The sequence below is a fragment of the Myiozetetes cayanensis genome, unplaced genomic scaffold, assembly GCF_022539395.1.
Source record: "Myiozetetes cayanensis isolate MyiCay16 unplaced genomic scaffold, myiCay2020 scf6-25, whole genome shotgun sequence".
Lineage (NCBI taxonomy): Eukaryota > Metazoa > Chordata > Aves > Passeriformes > Tyrannidae > Myiozetetes > Myiozetetes cayanensis.
In genome coordinates, this window is record NW_026087853.1 from 39,309,907 (window position 1) to 39,329,389 (window position 19,483).

A 19,483-nucleotide genomic window follows, 5' to 3' on the forward strand; every position below is an offset into this window, starting at 1 on the left:
ATGTCACATTCTTTGGTTTGGAAAAATATATAGTAAAATATCACAACAGTATTTCCAACTGCACCAGAAACATTCATACATCATTGTATAGGACTCTGAAGTGACTCTGGCACAGAGTTAACTTCATCTGCCTGAAATTAAAAATATGTACTTTTTATGCCAAATTCCCAGTTGGTATATCAGGCATTTTGAGATCTGTGCAAACACTTACGTGAGGCACTGCCTGAATTATGTTCATTATACCAAATGCTAAAAAACATGTTGCATTCATCTCAACAATGACTGAAACAGAACATCAGCAGCTGAGCAGAGTGTGACAGAACTGCAAAGACAAAAGAAAACATGCCAAGTAACAGCAGTGAAACTAACAGTTTCCGATTCCTCCTTTTTCTTTGTCTTCCAACAGAGCACAGTTAGATCCTTTGTCAGCTTTACCTTGAATATCTTTGACTAATTAAGCCATTTCAACCATGTGCTGTTTCTCTACTGCAAAGAGAACTTTGGAAGGCAAATCTGATTGACAGCACCACAATGACTCAGTAATACATGCTAAGAGGAAAATATGATAAACTGTTGACTCATTCTCAGTACTTTCAACAATTTATTAATGTGTACTGAATTACATCTGCACAAGCAAAGACACTAGAAAAGTTAAAATAACCTACTTTAAGGAAAAAAACAGCCAAACAACAAACCCCAAACTCCCAACCCCATCATGATATATATACAAACACTTCCCTGAAATTTTTGTTCTCATGATGCCAAACAGGCTGGATATCACTTTTTTTTTTTTTAACCCAGATGGTGATTGAGCACTGAAACAGTCTCCCCAGGGAAGCGGCCACAGCACCAAGCCTGGCTGAGTTCAAGAAACATTTGGACAATACTCTAAGGCACATGGTGTAACTCTTGGGGTGTCCTGCATTGGACTCAGTGATGGTTCTGGGTTCCTTCCAACTCAGCATATTCTGTGATTCTATGATTCTACAAAACATTAAAAAGGCTGGGGCGGTTGGACAGCAGTTTGGTTGTTAATACTACCACATTTCCAAAGACATTAAGCAGCATGAATGCTTTATCATACTACATCACATGTGATCTAATCCACTTTTGCCATTGCTTAAACAACATAAGAGATCATAGTTTTAGCCTACTCAGAGTAGAGAAATTTTTCTGGCCTGAAATTATGGCACTCCAGTCTCCTCACTGGCTCTCTACAATCTCAGGTATAAACACCTGCCAGTGACTACCTCATAATCTGCCTATATGGAACAAACAGCCAAAGATAAAACTCAACAAGTAACATACTTCAGAATATCAAGGGGAGGTAGTTCTTCTCACCAGAGTATGTAGAGGATCAATCAATGGAAACAAAATTTCAAACATAATCCAGTTCCCCAACACCAAAAATCTATTTCACCACACTTAGTAGCAGCTACTGAAGTGTTTTCATAGAACAGCTCAACTTGAGGGCTGTTACTATGTGATTACACCTCCTCTGCCAGAGTAAGAACACAGACCCAGCTCCTCTGTTATTGCCACTGTATTTCCTGAACTTTCCTTGGTCCCACTTTAGAATCTCTTGCCCATTACTACTGGCCACAGCAGGTGGCAAGTGAAATAGAAAGCGAAACTAGAAATCTGGATGATGCAATGATTTTCTAGTTTTCAGACAGAGAATAAGTAGTGTCTCCAGGGTTAATTTAAGTTGATATGAACTATAGTGACCAAATAAAAAACCTAAGGGAAAAATTCAAAGTAAAGGGTTCAACTTGCTAGCGTGGGTAGGGCTTTAATTGCATTTTCATCTTTTTAATTTTACTCTTAGCAGGAAAGCTGCAATAACTGAAGGACAATCAACCTTAGGGCTCTTTCTTTTCTGCTGCTTCTTAATAGTTTATTCAGGTTAATGAGGTGTGCCTCTACTAACCTTGATTGTAAAGGGGTTAGGGAACTAACTTGCCATCTACACATCAAGAAGAACTCCTTAGCAGAATCTAGTGATGCTTTAGGAATCCCCTAATAATTTCTTTTTGCCCTTGATCAACAGGGGGTTTTAACACTCAAAATGTGCCTCTGTTAAGATAAGTTTTCTACTGCACATGAACACGGCACTCAAAAGAAGTTTTTAAGTCCTAAAGGACTCTTGAGCTTCGTCTGTGTACAGCATTTTTCTTTGCTACCTGCCCTATTTAGCTTTCATTTCCTACTCCAGAGAAAGTTGCCTTTTAGTTTGTAGAAGTACTTAATGAATGTAAAAGACGTTTTGACCCTGAGGGAAGAAAACAACTTGTAAAGTTCAATATATTTTATGTTGCACTACATTAAAGAAGGGTGTATGAATAAACATGCTGTGCACTAGCTCTGTAGTGCTCCTGTTACAACTGATTGCAACCTTCCTCCTGCCTGGCTCTGCTGTTTCAGGTTGCAGAGAAAATCAGCACATTTTGAATGTCTAGCCAATCTGTCACTTCATCTTTGGTTTCTGCACATGAAAGAGAACAAAAACTGACATATATTTGTGAAGACACTATTTACCCTGAAGTGTGTGTTTGCTCATTGGCTTTATCTGAGCCACTGGAAAACTGTGCATGTTGGGGAAGACATTCCTCTCACTTCACTGAGCCACAGCCACAAAACAAGAAAGGCCTCGAAGCAGAGAACAAAAGGCATCTGCCAATGCAATTGCACTCAACCATTCCACTGCTGCCCTGAGGAAACTAAAACATACTCTGTGTCTAAGGTAGCACAGAGGCTGCTATTTCTTGCAGGATTTGTGTTCAGTATTAAAAGCATCTCTGCAAGTTACAGTAAGGAGTGGGAAGTGCCTCTGCAGATCTCAAGAATCTGAACACTGGGGTAGTGCACAATGATGAAACTGCAAATGAGCAGCTAGAATTTCATCTAGGGATCAATAAGTCATTTGGAGTGCTGGAACTAACAGGAAAGAACTACCTCTCAAAGACTAGGCCATGCAAAAGAGTAAAAATTGAACTTGGCACACAATAACAGTCAGACAAGAATTCACTTGTCCCTACACAGAGAGGTGATATGAAATAAGAGGCTTCCTAGTCTATACTTTCTGTGATTAACAGCATTACTATTTGTCAGCTTGTAAGGACATTTTTGCTATATGAAGACAAAAAATGACAAAGAAAATCACTTTTGTTTCATGTTATGTTTCTTATTGCTAATGTTCATGGTGTTTGGGATTGCTTGGTTGGAAATGTTTATTACAAGCTTCTGCACTTTTACCAGTCACTAGGCTTGGCTATTTCAAGAGTGTCTTTCTCAAGTCATCTGTCCAATCATAATGGATAGTCAATCATAATATTAACAATATTAATATTAATTAACATTGAATCCTCAATCTAAAACAAAGACCTGCAACTAAGTTCAGACACTACTTTGAGTATTACATCCTCTATGATTCTGCAGATTTCTAAATGGTGGCTTCAGTTTGACAATAGCTAAGTGATCTGGTGTGCAGAGGCATGTCCTGCAGTTCAGCCATGTTGATTTGGCAATCTTTTGTGCATATGCTTAATATTTTGACACTCTTTTCCATCAAGTCATTGGACTGAACACAACACAGATTAGCAGTAATACATTTATATATACATCTAATTGCAGAATGCCTAATTTCACTGCCACACAAATGATCACCCAATTGTAAAACATCATCGCTTGAGGTACATCATCTCTAGAGAAAATGAGTATGCATAAGTCCCTATTTAACTGTAGCACATTCTGCAAAGGCTACCTCACAGAAATTAAAATATCCTTCAGTATTTTATTTTTGTTATGCTATCAATATGGAAATTTGGCTGGATTACACTTCTGGTTTTGCGGGTACAAGGGCTCAAAGTGTCCTAAGTGGTGTTCTTCCATTTACTTTTTGGTCCTCAAATGAACTTTGTGTAATTTTTTTTCAATGTTGTTGTGCAACATTTTAATGATTACATCCTAGTCTTGAAAATTCCTCCTAAACAAGTAAAGAAGGCCCAGAGTGTTTTCGAAATCTTACACTAGGAACAATTTCGTATACATATATCAGACTCCCTATTCTCAGCATTAGTATTGGAAGCCTCTTTTCCCTTTTTGTCCCAGATAGAACAGTTCTTTGAAAGGGATATTGATACTCCTAGAATCTAGGTTGGAAGTTTTCTCATTTCTTATACTTTCTACTTTAGCTACAATATCCCATGTCTATATTCTATTTAGAGAACATATCAGGCATCTTTTTGTCAAGGACCATAAGTTATTTATTGACAGCTTCAGCAAACGTGAACCTCTATGAATAGCACAAAATTTCTCAAACTCATGGATTAAGTATGAGATACTCAGCAATTACATTGCTAGTCACCAGTTCTGATCATGCTGCCATCTGTATCATAAATAGTTTAGTCTTACACTTCCCAAGGACAACAAATTTAGTTTCTTTAATACCTTAGTTTCATTCAGCTCTATTTGCATTTGGGTCCTGTGAACACAGTTCCACCTCCACACTAAAAGGCACCTGAGCATTTACAATAGGTACTAATTTCCCTACATTGCTCATGACCATGCCTGGGAATCATTAAAAAAAAAAATCATAAGGATCATTATGTGCAAGTACAATGACCTTCCTCAGCACCTTGCTTCTGGGAATGTTATTACTAATACATATAATTTACATTTTTGTTTATGTTTTGCATTCTATTCAAAGCTACTTGAAGCCTGTGGTCATGCTCTGGTACAGCATATCCACAAATCAAAAGATAGCCTGTCAAGACTCACTCCCTATGCTGTCAAAGGTGTTCTTTATTTTCTACTGAAAAAAAGTCAGGTGCCAAACAAATCCCAGAAGACAGTGTGTAGAAACAGCATTTCCTAACAAGAAAGTTTGCTCTGTTTCTTAAGGTTACTGGCCAAAATCTGTTTATACCAAATACTTTTCCGAGGTTGATGCATGCACCAGAAAAAACATGTAACAATGCCCATGTTTAACTGGTTAAAACTGTTCATATCTGTATATATTCAGTTTGCTGTTTGCAGTGAATAGATAGGAAAGAAGTAGTCATTCTTATGTCTGTAGTGACTGATATGTAATGTCATCTCTCTTGGTTACCTTGCTTGTTCTGTGATTTTGAGGGAAGTGACCTCTCTCCCTTTTTTCTCTTCCTTTGTTTTTGAATCTAGAATTTTTGAAGGTCTTGTAAATAGGCTTCTCCTCCTCTATTATCTTCTCTTTAGAAAGATTCTCCACATCCTGGAACCCATTTCTGATATTTTCTTCAGTTGTTTGAATTTTCTGCTTTCCCAAAAGTTGCATATTTTAATGAATTATACATTTTATGTTATGCAGTTTTAGGAGCTGAAGCTTCAGACATTTGTTATTTACTCATGCATTTTTTTCATATGCTTACTCAGTGGGGTTTACTGTAGTAAGGCTGAATATAAGGAAAATCTTGAGCTGTTCCCACTTATCTGGCACTATCAGTGTTTCTCCTACAGTACTAATATTTTTCATGATTGTGGTGACTTGAGTACTGATCTCCAACTCTGTCCAAAACTGTCCATTACTCCCCCGAGACTCCTTATCTGCATTGATACTGTTGTCGTTCGTTGTTCATGCTTTGAGCACAAATTGTCAGAACTTACTAAAAGCTGTTAATGAATTTGCCTTGATTTTTTCCAAATACGAGGCAGCTCTTCACCTTGTGGCGTTTCTCACAAGAAGCACAATTTACTGGGCTGATTTCAGTCTTCAGCTTTTCTTTCCCTGTTAGCTTAGGGTCTTGCAATTCCTTGTCTGATCTGTGCCTCTGTTACCTCCCTAAATTGACCAGAATGTCTCACCAGCTTTAAGAATTTACATATTCATGTATGGTTTTCAATGTCTTTTTATATTCTTTTATACACATCACTTATACATCTTTTTAAAGCATGTAGTTACTATGTGCAGTTCAAAAATACAATCTCAAAAAGGCATATTTTTCCAGAATTAATGGAAAACTAATGGGAAAATCAGGCATTTCCAAAACAATTGCTATCAAAACTATTTTCAGACTGCCTATTAATTTTAAATTTTTTGCAAGAATAATATGCTCAGTTCTTTTTCAGTTATTCTCCATGGGTTTACAAGTTTTAGGTGTGATGGTGATTATACCTACTCTCTTCTTTTGTGCAGAAGCTTTTATTCATCAGCAATCACCAAAGAGCTGAGTTTAACAACAACCCTTTCATTCACTCTCTATGTTGTATCAATGTGCTTGCACTGCTTCCGATGAACCTCTATGCAACAATCGATTCAAATGTCTTATGCAAGAGCCTCTTTCTCTTACGTTACAATTCCCATGGCTCCTGCACTGTTATCTACTGGAAAAACAAACAAACAAACAAATCCCACAAACAAACAAACAACAACAACAACCCCCAAAAAAACACCTGTTAATCTCCCTGCCTATTTGCTTTGAATACAAGTTCAATCAGAGGAAGCCAAAATTCTAAATTCTACCTTTCATGTTCATAACTGCATTTTCCTAGATGGGTATTTTTATGGGGATTAGTGTGAGTATATTTCCTGTGCTAGCCAGAAATAAGTCTCAATGGGAATCTCTTTCAGTTCAAAATCTGAAGTCTTGGTCATGCACTTGTTCTGTTAGTGCTATTGGTTCAATTCAGCTTGACCCCTCAAAATAGGCTGTACCTATTTGCTTATGCTCAGAATTGTGGACCAAAAATACACAGATGACCACAATTATTTCATCTGCAGTTACATCACCTGGAGTTTAGATCCAAGTCCACAAGGATTGGCAGAGGTTTGAGTGTCTTAGGCAGAGCCAAAGTTCCACATGCAGGTGTGCCACAACAATACACTTAATTTTTTTCTGAAACCTCCTCAACTGAAGCACTGCACACGCCATGTTTCACATAAAAGAAATTTTAATTGGTCCAAAACCTATGCATCTTGTGTTATCTTCTTGAAGATCATGTATGTCCGAAAAATTATATATATTTACAATGATGCTTGAAGTACAAAATTTGGAAAATTTTATAAACATAAGGTTGTGTGGGTAATTATTATATCAAATCCAGATGAACCTTCATTGAGTGAACACTGAAGAAATTTCTTAGGTTTGTAAGAGAAATTTTAACCTCATTTCCCTAACACCAAAAATGAAGAGCATCGCAAATGTACAGAAAAACTGATTCTCATCAATGCACAAACACTGCAGTCTCATTAGTTTTCAGTTACAAAGGTAATGAAGTAGAAAATACCATGCAGTTGGGGATTTACAACCCTAAAAAGATCGGTAAATAAAAGCAACAGATTAGCCCAATATTACTGAATCCTGCCATTTAAAGTCCATTCTGGTGGACTTAACAGGCAATATATATCAGCTTTAGAAGAGGTGTTGGAGTGAGTAGCATCTAAATCAGGAGGAGCACAGAGAATCAAGTAGGCTGGCAGAAATCTATCTTTTAACTTGATGGCAGTAATGCCTGCAGAATTTGGAGAGATTTATGCCAGGACTCAAGGAATATAATATTCCTCTTGAATTAACTAATTTTTGCAATCAATGTACTGTGAGTGGTACACTGCTGCCAGAAAAGATTTGTGGCCTGCCTGAAGTACCAATTATCTTCCGTTCTCTGCAGTAAAATTGTCTAGTAATGTGAGTGATAGCAGCAAATTTTACACATCACTGATGATGGAATTAAATGTACACTCCATCATGTCTAGTAACAAATTTTGTAAATAACATAAAATAAAATACAAAAAGGGAATTGTTGGGGATTTATGCAAGAAAACTTAATTTAGTATTTTTACATGTTTTTGTCTTCCAATGATACTTCCTATTGCTACTGACTTTTCAAATTTAGGTCATTTCAGAAAAGAGTATTATTGGGAGAAGCTAATTCTGTTCAAATAAAATGTAAGCCAAGAAAGCATAATCTAAAACCAACCCACTGTGAACTAAAAATTCTATTTAAACCACTACTTTAAATCTAACCAGATCTCACTCTTGGCATGTACCATGGGAAGTCTTTTGAATTTTCTGTGTTCAGTTTGTGTTCCAGACACTTGCAAGTCCCAGTCATTGATTGTGGGACTCTCTTATGTGTTTCTGTCTCATTCACTCTAATTACTGTGCAGGAAAATAATGGATTCTTAATAATGGATTCTTGATGGCTTCTTTCCTGACAGGTTCAACTGATCAAACTGTCTGAATAACTCTGTCAGAGCACTGATTTACTTTATTTTTTTTCTAACTAAGCAAAAGTTGCAGGTATTAGAGTGAAAAGATAGTAAACAAACCCACATTTTTTCCCATTAAAAAAAAAAAATTCTATGCCTAAAAAAAGGAGGCTGAAAGGCTGAAGACAAAATGTAGGGCAGACTTTAAAATGGCATAGAAATAATCATCACTGAGGCACAGAGAATGAGCTAAGATTACTTTGAGTATTTGAGAAGCTGGAAGCATTTGAGAGTTGTCTCTGGAGCGTACCCAAAGGAGAAATTTACTAAGGTCTTTAAATACGCTCCCGAGAATCAATGGGCCATAAGGGAATGCATCAGAAATACCCTCAGTCCCAAGAAGAAATTTTCAATGGGCTAACACACATAAACACTCAGCCATTTGGAAGCTTATTTTAGAAAGCAGGTGATTCCACAAGTCAGTTTTTGTGTGTTTCTTTGTTTATCAGCAGTGAGACGGTTTTAGCTTTGCCTGTGACAATTGTAATTTTTATGTACACAGTGGTTTATTTCATTTAAAAAAAAATCAAATCTGCAAATGCAAAATTTATGTTGAAGTTTTAGCCTGACTAGTGTCATCAAATATCAAAGATTTTCATGTATGGAATAATATAGTCCACTACACAGCTTGCTGCACTACACACACCCCAGTTTCTCATTTTCAATATTTCTGTCTTTCTTTGCACTTCTCTTGGCTCAGCTGCTTGTAAATTGCTACAAGGTGTCCCAATCCAGACATGAAGCTGTAGGTGAGAATCTGAGGTGAGAAGAGGGTAGAACCACAGCTGTGATATCTTTTCATAGGTGGTAATCCCTACGCAAACTATTGAGGTGCACTAGCTAAATTATAGTTACGCAAATAATGTTTTTCTCAGTTTTAAATAAAACACAATGCTTATCACAGTGCAACAATACAACTTTTATCTTGACAATTGCCCTCTGCCCTCCTACTAGGCTCAGGCAAGCAGGTTACATGCTTCAGCAGTCAGAGAAGTCCTCTTCTTCAGAGAAAAACTTGGAATGGGCGGAATATGCAATGGGAATCACAAGGGGATTGTGATCTCACTTGCATCTCACATCCATGCCACTTGTGTTGTCCTTGGAGGTTACAGAGACACAGGAACAGATTAAGCAGCTTAGAAGGAGAAGTTGGTATCTGACTGTTAGGTTCAGGTGAGGTGAAAGCTCCTTTTCTTGGACTATGTTACTGAAATTATTCATAAGCCAGTTTGAAAAAAAAGATGATCAAAAAATCCACACATTAGATCAGGAATACAATTACTGTAAGATGAAGTGAAAGTAAAAGGAAAGTCTATGCCTGATTTTTACCGGATGCACTCTCTAACTGGCATAAACTGGGTGTTAAAGTGAGAATGCTCAGGCAGTAGTTTCTCCTTTAACACTGGGTATAATGGAATGGAACACATAACCTCTTCAAAAGAAAGAACCAGGGCTTTGCTTAATGAGACCCTAAAATCAGTTTCAGCTGAACCTTCTGTAAAGAACAAAGGCTATAAATGCCTCAGAAAATATGTTAGATGCATTTTCAATCCTAGTGGCACTACTTACAGGCCAAAACTGACATAACCAAATGATAAGTAAAGTATCTTTTTCAGGTGATCAGTGGGTGGCTGTGCATCTTGAGATCAGTTTAAAGGACATCCTGCAACCGTGATAGATAGCAGTTGATAGTTTCTTAAGTAGGTCTCCTATGGTAGCTGTTACCTGATTTAACCTTCCCCAAATGTAAAAAAAAAAAAAAAAAAAAAAAAGCCCCATAACACTTCTTCAGTAAGGTGTTGCAAAAGCTTTATTTGCTGTGACAACCTGACACTATAGAGACTGTGAGGAGTGAAAATGTGGCAGGAAGTGTGGCCTAACAGGCTATCACATGCTTTAACCAGTGTAGGAGAAAAACCCTGTCGTTTGCAACATCCAACATTTAACAGAAAAATCACAAAGAATTAAAGTTGATCCATCCAGGAGAGAAGGTCACTCACATGAAAATTAGTGTCTGGTGAAGATTGAACATGTAGGGCAAGAGACAGTATTTTCCAGTCTGTTGATACAGTCAGGTTCTTTATACTGATATTGGTGGAAGAAGAAAAGTTAGATCTTCCTCTCTGGATGTTCTGGAGTCACTTATGGCAGAGCTGATTCTGTAGCAATAATAGCTACTATGAATTAATATGAGTTACAGGCAGTGAAGAACCATGAACAGAGGCCACCCATGCACTGCACACCTAAGAGACTACAGAATTCTGTTCTGATGCACCTTCAACATCTCAACATCCAGACAGATACAGGTCACAGTCAGCCTGGGGACACAAAGTAACAGCACAGAGGGGCTAGTAGCACCTCTCTCTCTTTTGTGATGACTTAGGTGTTGGACCTTGTTTTTTTACATGTCTCAATGCAGAATTTCACAATTCCTCACTCCTAGATCAAGATCTGTTCCTATTTATTTGGTATCACCTCTTGTGCTGCCCTGTGTATAAGCTGTTATTTAACAGTGGTCATAGTGGATCAGACCAAAGTTCCACTTGGCCTAGTACCCCATCTCCTGCAAAGCACAGTGGCACTTGTCATGGGAATAGTAAAGTATGCAGTGACCCTTTGTTAGAACACTCCTTTGCCTTCAGTGATAACAGCCTTCTGCATCTAAGGTGGTGTTCATATATTGCAATTCCCTCTCAGAGTCACGGAGCACAAGCACCTCACAGCTATGCTAGCACACTATTAGGCGGGAAGGGCAATGCTGCCAGCAAGGAAGGAAGAGAGCACAACTTCCTTCCAGCTTCAGCCCTCCCTTCTTCTGTGTCTGGGGCAAATGGACTTTGAGTTTGAGGTGAAGCTGAAACACAGCTAGACTGGGCAATACCACCTAAAGCCAGGAATGGCCTGTACAGGGCTTCACACAGAAGGCACAAGACTAGTGTCATTCATACTGCAATAGCTCTGGTGCCTATTAATGTGAATTGTACTTGACATCACACATTTCTCCAGTTATTACACTGTGTGTGGCTGGTTCCTATTCATTGCTTCAGAAGTGGCAGAAAGTTTCTTAGAATACAAAATATGTAACCAACAGTTTTGCATATGTAGGTCTCATGAATATATACTGATTTAAGTGACTTTGATTTAAGGAAATTATTATGAATACTCTGCCTATTGCATAGACAGGTTGTGACCTTTTTTCCTACAGTATTGGCAAGATGTTCTGTTGCTGGATTTTTATTAATCCCAGTCTGCCTTTTGAAAGGATTTTATTCACCTTGGGCCTGAGTTATGGATGTAAAAATCATGTTCTGCAATTATATAACTGCTACCAAAAATGTAGTGAACATGTAAGATTTTTATGGCACAGTACTGAGGCCTCAGGCACATAGTTTTGGGGATAAGTCAAGCCAGGGATACAGACAAGGTTTCAAACAAGAGAGGAATCACACAATAAAGAAATTGTAGGAAATTAAAAAACACTCAGTGAGAAGACAGGAAAGGGGGAAAGCATGGATACTGTGTAGTAAAAGGCTTTGTATGGCTTTTGCTCATTCTTGCCTTTGTTATCTTGTATTAACCTCAACACCTTTAAAGGCTTTAAGTCAGAAGACAATGACACAGTTTCTGTGGAACAAGGCAGGCTGGAGGCAATTACATACTGTAAACTGTGGTAACCTAATGAAAAGTCTTGTAGGGACTAGGACTTTCTCACTTCTGTAATAATCATCAAACCAGTACAAGTGTATCTATGCATGTTTAATTCAACCCTCATTTCACAATCTCATGTTCTTCTGTAGTCACATTAGCTAAAGTAATATGGAGACACAGGTTACCTAGAATACTGATTTCTGGTATAGATGACTAACATGTTCTTGATATAAAAATTATTTCTCTGCATAGAGAAGCACTTTCTTACTTCATACTGTATTTGTACATAAAGTTGCAGGATGCACCTGAGCAGAAAAATACTGATTAAATGAGTCAATTCCATGCTTCGGAGTATTGGTGTTACTCCAGATTACACTGTGAGACAGTGGCCAGGGGACTTATGAATCAGGTATGTAATAATCTTGTAAAAATGCCATGTCATTGTTTCAAGTCTTTAGCCACACTGGGAATAAAAGGGTCTTTTCCGAGGCAATAGTTGATTTCTACTTCTCTGCAACTATAAACAGCACTTGGACACTGTGAAAACTCCACATCCTATTCTTATGTGGAGGATTTAAGGGACTGAATGAGCTTTTGGTAAAGAACAACTAAATTATTTTGAAAGGCTGAGCTCTCTGAAGAAAGTCAGTGAAATTAAAGTCCTTACCACCTCCTATTTGCCATGAGGAAAGGGAGTAAAACACTGTCAAACAATGTCCATCACTAGCCAATATGAAATGCGTTTGGAATTCAGACTTACCAAACAAGAAGGAAATTACCATATACTGAAAATCAAAAAGGAAAGTTGCAAACAATTTCGGATGTCCTTTACTGGAACTTTTTACTATCTGTTTTTAAGCATTTTAAACAAAGGAGGTTATTCTCAAACTGCAGAGAATTTTCCATAGTATCCATGTGAAGTATCAAGGGCACAGTTGTTTAAGACCTGTTTTGTTGGGGAAGGAGAATTGCATTCAGTGACCATAAAATAATAATTTGCATATTTGAGATAATGAACTACTGTGGTTGGGTTTAGATTATGATAATCCATGAATGCAGTCTGGGAGAGAAGTGTTATCTTTGTTCTTGCCCTTACTGTCCAGCAAACATAATCTGGGTACAGTCATTTACTTGTTCTGACAGTAATTGGTAATGAACAGGTTTCAGTTTGTTTCACCTTCACCCTTTGAAAAATAGAACATGCACACCCAGACTACATGGAGAAAAACATAGATCGTGGATTCTGCTACATCATCTGCATTTTCCTATTCAGTATTTTCTAGGTTCTGCATGTTAATTTTCCAGCTATTGGCTTTAAACAAATCTACTAATTTTTCCACCTACAAAGGAGGATTGCCAGACTCACTAAGGCCAGATTTTTAACAAGACCACTAATGGTCCATAACCAACTGCAAGTAAACAAGCGTTTACCTACCATCCATTTCTCTCATAGTTTTAATGTGCGTCTTTCAAGTCACTCTTACCTATTTGTTGATGGATATCCTATCAATTCAATTTGTAAATATTCAGAAAGAGAACCAGGTATCACAGCACCACTTTCACTTTGATTTTCATAGATATTCTTAAAAGTTTTGGTAAAGACTTAAATACTGTTACTGAGGAAAAAAACCCACAAAAAAACCAAAAACAAACAACAAACTTGCTTGTGGCAGAGAAGTATACAAATAAGACTTGAACTCTAGATTTTCTTCTTTGCTTCTGATTTGTCTTTAAAACATGCTTCTATCAACACCATTCTTGCAAATTTCTTTAGATCTAGTCTATTTTTTGCCTACTTTCTTGGCAAAGGTGTAAAGAGGAGAAAAGGTGGAAGTAGCACTCTTTCTGAAATACCACTTTCCCCGATTGAAGAAAGCATATCTTCCAACCACTACTTTTGCCAGAGACACCAATTACCGGATTTAGCTCCTTCATACTTATCTTTGATCATGAAAATCTAATTGTCTGGCTATGTGGCTGTTTTTCTTTTCTTTTCTAAATAGATATTCAATAACTGTGAAGGTAAGAATATATTTTTTTTTTAAATTAACAGAATTTCTCTTTTCTGGCCTCTGGCTTCTCTTAAATATTGTACAGAAAATAATCAAGTCTTGGTTTACACAGTATCTGAAATAGATCATCATTGCACAAAGATTTGAAAACTGAATCAAATCTGCATCAAAATGAGGTCATGGTAGCCAGTAGAAAATTTTATCTCAGATGTATTATCTCTTTCCCTTCTCCAACTTAATTTATTGCCACTCATTAAATGTTACAATGCATAAAGGCTTTTTGGTATGGATTTTAATAACCAAGTGAACTGTTTTATTTCTGATTGTCCGTACCAAGAAATGAGATCTGCTCTAGGACTCACAGTGCAAATACAATAGGCCATATTTCTTCTGGGCATTTATGACCTTGAGTGGTTGAAGGCACCTTTAAGCCTCACGTCTGACTCTAAGTAAAGACTTCAAGTGAAATGCCAGAACTTCTGCTATTTACCATCACTGGAAAATGACTTGGAAAGGAGCAACAAACTTCAGCTTTTCAAGCACAGCAGAGAATGCCCACTTTCAGTGCCAAACTCAGCCAGCAGAGAATCCCAAATTTCAAATATTTCAATTATTTTCTGCTGGTTTTGGTACAAAACTAGAGCAACAGACTTCAAAATGCTATTCGAAAGTAGATTGCACTCGTTCATACAGACCTATGTAATTTCATTTTATTTCTAATATTTAACTGTGAAAGTTCATTATATTTCTAATGTCTTAAGTATCTTATTACAGCATTCAGGATCATACTGAAAATGAGATCACCTTTAGGACTATTAACAGAGCTACACTTTCCTCTTCCCCTCTTCTTTTTCCCTCTGACTGTTGTTACTTTTTACCCTTTTCATTTTCCTCCCTGCAGAAATTTCCTGTCTGGGTTTCAAACATAACAATTTTCTCACTCATTTCTTTAACAAGTAACCATTAAATGTTCAAATTTAAATTTTAATTAGCATTATTTTCAAAAGAGACAAGTAAGCAACCACTGCCTTCATATTTCAGAGTTGTTTCACACTGGATGCTTACTGCAGAAATCACTGTAATGTCAAAAGTCTGCTGTCACTTCCTTTTAAGAAACCTATCTGTCCAAACAGATGAACTAGAAACCACTTAAAAGTGGGGAAGAGGGGAGAACAGAAGCAAAACCTTTGATATAGCAGGATTTAGACTCCTATCAGAGCACCTGACACAGCTGTTTTAGACTTCATTAAGCACCTTTCAAGTGAACAGAACCACTGACATTGCTGTAGTGTTCTGTCCCTTCACTTTTATATTTCTTGGACTTTTTTTTCCCCTGGAATTCTTATATTTATATTAATTCTGAAACAATTTTCACCATTTGGAGGTCCTTAATCACCTCTTAAAATACAAAATTAAATGTAAAAAATTCCTTCCCAATTTGTTTTTCTGCCAAACCTACTCTTTAGCTCACTTAATCTCTCCATTTTTCTAATGCCTTCCCACCTAAGCATGAAGAGCAAACAATTCTCCCTGCAGTGTCTGGTAGGCTGTGCAAGACAAGCTATTTCAGGATATAAACTATGCAATAGGGCTAGCCTGAAGCAGAGCAGTGCATTCACCTGGCTCAGCTCATCCATACTTGCTTAGTCCTGCATATTTGCATTAGCACAGCAGTGTTCCTGTGCTAATTAGAGCTGCCACTCAGCACAGCTAAACTGGCTACAAAAAATTGCTGACATCAATCTATTGCTTTTAAATTTAGAACGGTATCATCGCTACTCAGGTCTCTGCTCAGCACTGCACTGCACAGTGTACACATACTCTTAACATTCTCCTGAACAGCATCTTATCCTCCTTGACCATACAACAATTCCTACCTTGTGCTTCTTCCAGTTTGGATTACCTCTTTTCAATAGGAATGACCATGGCTGTAGTTTATCAAGGAGTGATCAGCAGAGCCTTGTAAAATGGCATAAGTTCGCTCATGCCTCTGCTGGAAATACCATCTCCAATACCTATGACAAATCCTCCTCAGTTGCCTCCTCAGTTCATCTTTCAATGAACTGAGCAATATTGCTCAAATCTGAGGCTGGCAATATGGAAGAAAAAAAGAGAAAAATATCCATCCATTGTTATCCTTTCTTCTTCTCTTTCCTTCCCCTCTTACAGAAGCTGCCTCCTTCCTAGCAGTTACGGGAATAGCACAGCCTTTAGATGGAGCCATTGGGGGCAAAAGAACAAAAGGCAAGTGGGATTAAAAAAAGGCAGTACAGCCATGGACACACTGGCAGCAATCATCTGACAGGCTAAGTGTGGATTTTTCTCCCATTTCTGTTTCCCTTCATTTTCAGGGATGACAAGACAAGGTGCAAGTGGATAATATGGCTATACAAGCACCGTAGCAAGACTAGACTCATCTCTGTAGAAAAGAAGGAACAATTAATTACTGGTGATGGGAAAGCTGTCATGGGTCCAGGCTGCACTCAAAGAAGGAACTTCACTGAGGTTATGCTGTTGAGACAGTCAGGTGTAGGATTTGCTAATGGTGAGAAAAGAGGCCTGGGAGTGAAAAGAATCCAATGATATAGGAGTTGCACAAGTCAGATTCACAGGAAGCCCCAGCATAGAGAAAGAGTGGAGGATCTGGGGATAGGATGAAGCCTGGTGAGGTCATTGTTGTGCTTACTACAGCTTAGGGTGCAAGGAGTTTGAGATATGGAGACTCAGGCTACACAAATTATCACAGAGCATGTACAAAGTAAGAAAAGGCTGAATTAGTGTCTTTTATCTCATCTGTCATTTAACATGCTATAGTTATCAAGAGTAAATTCTGTCCTGGTCCCTAAACACATGCCATTGTACTTCATTTAAGCACATTTTTTACACTTCTGTTATTCTAATTTCCCACAAACATCTTAGATGGAACATCTTCCCTATTCTATTCCACTGGGCCCAGAATTCAAGGTCAGAAACTGGTACAGCAAAACTTGAAGATAAGGGTTCAGAAAAATTTCCTCTTGATGGGAGGAATCATTACCAGCAGAAGCTACTAGAAAAACAAGGTTTCAGAAAATGTGGTTGTTATGGTACCTGCATGGAACATAAGTCACATCAATTACTACAAAAGATTTGAACTTATGGTCTTCATCTTCCATGTAATTAACCTAGCCCCTGATTTCTAGCAGCAGGCTATTAAATTACCCTGAGCTAGAGAATATTTAACTGTGTATACAAACCACATGAGTTCTAAGAGAAGAACTTGATAAAAAGAAATTGACTTTTTTAACAAACTGCATTTTCCAATGAAAAAAAAAATCATACTCAAAAACAATACCACCTAATAAACTGTATCTGTAATATGAACTCAGAAAGCTTGCACAATCCTGAGACCAAAGTCTGTGCATTTTTCAGGGAATGGTTACTCTCTGCTGATCTCTTCCAAACTAAATATGATTAGTAACAGCAGTTCCATTTAGCATTAACAAGAATTATTATGCATATTTGGCATAAGCATTTCTGGTGCACCACGGCATTTGGCTGAAAGCCTGATGATATTTTCTGTATTTATAGTGCAGTGTGTGAACATTTCTTTTCTATCCTTCACACTTTAAATTATTCAAGCTTTATGTCTTGGCCATGGAAAATAGTGCTATCCTGGGCTGTCATCCAAGAAGGGCTTCTTAAAGGACTAACAAGTTTGGATTAACTCTATAATATAAGAAGTCACTTGATTATTCCAGAAAGAGAAATAAAAAAGAATTCATATCACTTTATTTTCACAATAAACTTTTCTGCTTGGAGGAAGTGCTTGGTGGTCAGCCCAGGAGAACTGAACTCCCACAGCAAGTGCATCATAGGGACCTGAAGAGATGCGCTTTCCTGCCTTATATTGGAGTGTTGGATTGTACACTGGGAAGTGTTCAGGCTCCAGAGAATCTTTTCTCAGTATACTACTCCGTTCCTTTTGGTTCATTCTGACACTTTGTTACAGCTGCTAGAGCTTATGACTTCTGTGCTAAGTTTGTTACAAATATAGGAATATAAAGGTAAATATAAAAAAAACAAGGTAAGAAGCACAGGCAAGGGAGATGCTACGGGTAAAAATTGTTAACATTCGAGCCAGTAACAATTTTTAGAAATTCTTATGAGATAAATTCAAAAATCAAAGACATAAAACAACCATCAATTTTTCCAGATTTTTGCTGGTTTAGAGTCATAAAACAGTTTGGGTAGGAAGGGTCCTGAAAGACAATCTAGTTTCATGGGCAGAGATACCCTCCATTAGACCAGGTTACTCAGCACTCCATCCCAACCTGGCCTTGAACACTTCCAGTGATGTGGCATCCACACCTTCTCTGAGCAACCTCTTCCACTGTCTCACCACCCTCACAGTAAAGAAGCTCTTCCTTATATCTCGTCTAAATCTACCCTCTTCTAGTTTTAAACAATCACCTCCTGTTCTACCACAACAGCCCCTTCTAGAAAGTCTTTCTTATAAACCCTCTTTAAATTCTAGAAGTCTGCAATAAAGTCTTACCAGATCCTTCTCTTCTCCAGGCTGAACAACCCCAGCTCCCTCAGCCGAACTTCATAGGAGAGGTGTTCCATCCCTCTGATCATCTTTGTGGCTCCAGCAGGTCGTGGTCCTTCTTATGATGAAGACCTCAGAGTTGGACTTAGTACTCCAGGTGGGGTCTCACAAGGGTGGAGTAGAGGGGCAGAATCATCTCCCTCAGTTTGTTGGTCACACTGCTTGTGATGCAGCTGAGGATACAGTTGGCTTTCTGGGCTGCAAGTGCACATTTCAGTGCACTTAGAAAAGAAGCTCATATCCAAATATCACCATAATACTACTTTGTGTCAGGCATCCTCTTCATCTGCTTGTTCTAGAGCACCTCATCTCAACAGCAAGTCAGATTATTTCTGCCTGCAGCAAGTAGGATCATGTGCTGTGATCCTTCTCAGTTTATCTAATCTCTACTGATGCGTACCAGCTGGGGTTCTGGGGCTGGCTCCAACTAATGACTTTGATGCCTGCAGCAAGACCTGAACAGAAGGGAGGTTCCTAAATCTAAAGCTGCACTCCAAAATACCCCCAGATAGATGCTATTCAAGCTTGGAGGCATCTAAACTAACTATCTATCTCACTGTTTAACCCTAAACTTTCCTAAGCACTTAGAAATCTGTGTGACCACATGTGTCCTGGAGTGCCCCAGTGAGAGTGGCTGGTTAAGCCCATATTATTCCTCAGTCCTTTAGTATCTTACTGTGGTAGCAGGTCCAGATCACATCAACATACTGGAACTCTTCCTTTCACAAAACACAGTAGTAACTTTTTTTTTTTAAATGTAGACAAAAGACATCATGCCTGCCTTTTATACAATATCCATGTAGTTAGTGTGCCTGCACGGGTAGTGGGAGATTTTCATTCATTTCCAATGTGTGAGAGAGTTTGCCAGCTGCCATGCTGGACAAGAACCCTCTCTACTACTCCTGTCAAAGCTGTGATACTACAGATAGTAATTCAGGGTTTATACAATCAAAAATGAGAAGTGCAAGGTTAAGAATTATGGTTTAT

At 38.0% G+C, this 19,483-nt stretch overlaps 1 long non-coding RNA gene across 1 annotated transcript in view; it reads right to left on the reverse strand.

The window, feature by feature from the left end:
- The window catches only part of LOC126650976 (uncharacterized), a 138,517-nt gene extending 119,693 nt beyond the window's left edge, over positions 1-18,824 (reverse strand). The window contains exon 1 of the long non-coding RNA XR_007631535.1: positions 18,443-18,824. This is a non-coding gene — a long non-coding RNA (uncharacterized LOC126650976). The remainder of the gene's footprint in view (positions 1-18,442) is intronic.
- Between the last annotated feature and the right edge of the window lie 659 nt (positions 18,825-19,483).